Genomic DNA, 2,500 nt, shown 5'->3' on the forward strand with positions numbered 1-2,500 from the left:
ATGCATGAGTGTGAGTGTGAGTGTGTGTGAGTGTGAGTGTGTGCGTGAGTGTGAGTGTGTGCATGAGTGTGAGTGTGTGCATGAGTGTGAGTGTGTGCATTTTCTCCCATCAACCGTGACCAATTATCTTCAACGGTTTCTACTTCGAACACGTCTACCTGTCTCTTGGACCCCATCCCGACGAGGCTGCTTAAAGACGTTTTGCCTTTAATTGGCGGCTCTCTATTAGATATTATCAATGTGTCTCTGCTAACAGGCCACGTACCACACTCCTTCAAGGTGGCTGTTATTAAACCTCTCCTGAAGAAGCCCACTCTGGATCCAGAGGTGTTGGCTAACTACAGACCGATCTCTAACCTCCCCTTCCTCTCCAAGATCCTTGAGAAAGTGGTCGCAAATCAGTTGTGCGACTTTCTACATCATAATAGTTTATTTGAGAAATTTCAATCAGGATTTAGAAAACACCACAGCACCGAGACGGCACTGGTGAAAATTACAAATGACCTCTTAATGGCAGCAGATAAAGGACTCTTCTCTGTGCTGGTCTTGTTAGACCTTAGTGCTGCATTCGACACCATTGACCATGACATCCTGTTACAGAGACTGGAGCAGTCGATTGGCATTTCAGGCACGGCACTAATTTGGTTTAAATCCTATTTATCAGATCGATCTCAATTTGTATTTGTAAACGATGACGCCGATAACCACCAACGTTAATCACGGAGTTCCACAAGGTTCTGTGCTTGGACCAATTTTATTTACCTTATACATGCTTCCTTTGGGCAATATTATCAGGAAACACTCCATAAACTTTCATTGTTATGCAGATGATACTCAACTATATTTATCGATAAAACCAGAGGAGAGCAACCAACTCTGTAAAATTCAAGCATGTCTTAAAGACATAAAAACATGGATGACCTGCAACTTCTTGATGTTGAACTCAGACAAAACCAGTAATTTTACTCGGCCCTGAGCACCTCAGAGATCAATTATCTGGTGATGTGGATTCTGTAGACGGCATTGCCCTGGCATCCAACACCACTGTAAAGAATCTTGGCGTTATCTTTGATCGGGACTTGTCCTTTAACTCCCACGTAAAGCAAATCTCAAGGACTGCATTCTTTCATCTACGTAATATTTCAAAAATCAGGCACATCTTGTCTCAAAAGACGCAGAAAAAATGGTTCACGCTCGTTACTTCGAGACTGGATTACTGCAACTCCTTATTATCAGGCTGCTCTAATAAATCTCTTAGGTCCCTCCAGTTGATCCAGAATGCTGCAGCTCGTGTTCTCACTAAAACTAAGAAAAGAGATCACATCACTTCTGCACTAGCTGCTCTGCACTGGCTCCCAGTAAAATCAAGAATCACTTTTAAAATTCTTCTCTTAACCTACAAAGCCTTGATTGGTGATGCTCCATCATATCTTAAGGAGCTTGTCGTACCATATTGCCCCACTAGAGAGCTACGCTCACTAAATGCGGACTACTTGTAGTTCCTAGAGTCTTAAAAGTAGAATGGGAGCCAGAGCCTTTAGATATCAAGCTCCTCTTTATGGAACCAGCTTCACCTTCAGTCCGGGAGGCAGACACAGTCACCTCGCTTAAGAGTAGACTTAAGACCTTCCTCTTTGACAGAGCTTATAGTTAGGGCTGAATCAGGTTCACCTGGTCCAGCCCCTTGATATGCTGCTATAGGCTTATAGCTGCCGGGGACGTTTAGGATGCACTGAGTACCTATCTCCTCTTTTTTCTCTCCTTCAGGATGAATTTTCATCTCTCAATCACACGTTACTAACTCTGCTTTCTCCCGGAGTCCTTTTGACTTCACGTCTCATGGGGTCATCGGACCCTATGAGACGGCATAGATCCTATCTGCCTGATGGATCGTCTGGGTCGTGGAATTCCTGCTCATGACTACGCCACTGTCCTGTTGAGACTCGCCCACTGTTGAGACTCCACCTCCTCCTCCCCACCGCCATCTGCCTGATGGATCGTGGAGGTCTCCATCGTGGAATATGCCTACTATGAACTATTCATACACTCTGTCACATTCATTGAATGTATTTTAACTCTAAATCTGTCCTTCTGTACACATTACATCTATTGTTCTGTCCATCCTGGAGAGGGATCCTCCTCTGTTGCTCTCCTGAAGGTTTCTTCCCTTTTTTTCCCCCTGAAGGGTTATTTGGGAGTTTTTCCTGGTCCGATGTGAGGTTTTGGGGCAGGGATGTCTATGTGTACAGATTGTAAAGCACTCCGAGACAAATTTGTAATTTGTGAAATTGGGCTATACAAATAAACTGAATTGAATTGAATTGAATTGAATGAGTGTGAGTGTGTGCATGAGTGTGAGTGTGAGTGTGTGTGTGAGTGTGAGTGTGAGTGTGTGTGTGAGTGTGAGTGTATGCATGAGTGTGAGCATGAGTGTGAGTGTGTGCGTGAGTGTGAGTGTGTGCATGAGTGTGAGTGTGTGTGTGAGTGTGAGTGTGAGTGT

The sequence above is a fragment of the Pseudoliparis swirei genome, chromosome 2 (genome assembly GCF_029220125.1).
Source record: "Pseudoliparis swirei isolate HS2019 ecotype Mariana Trench chromosome 2, NWPU_hadal_v1, whole genome shotgun sequence".
Taxonomy (NCBI): domain Eukaryota; kingdom Metazoa; phylum Chordata; class Actinopteri; order Perciformes; family Liparidae; genus Pseudoliparis; species Pseudoliparis swirei.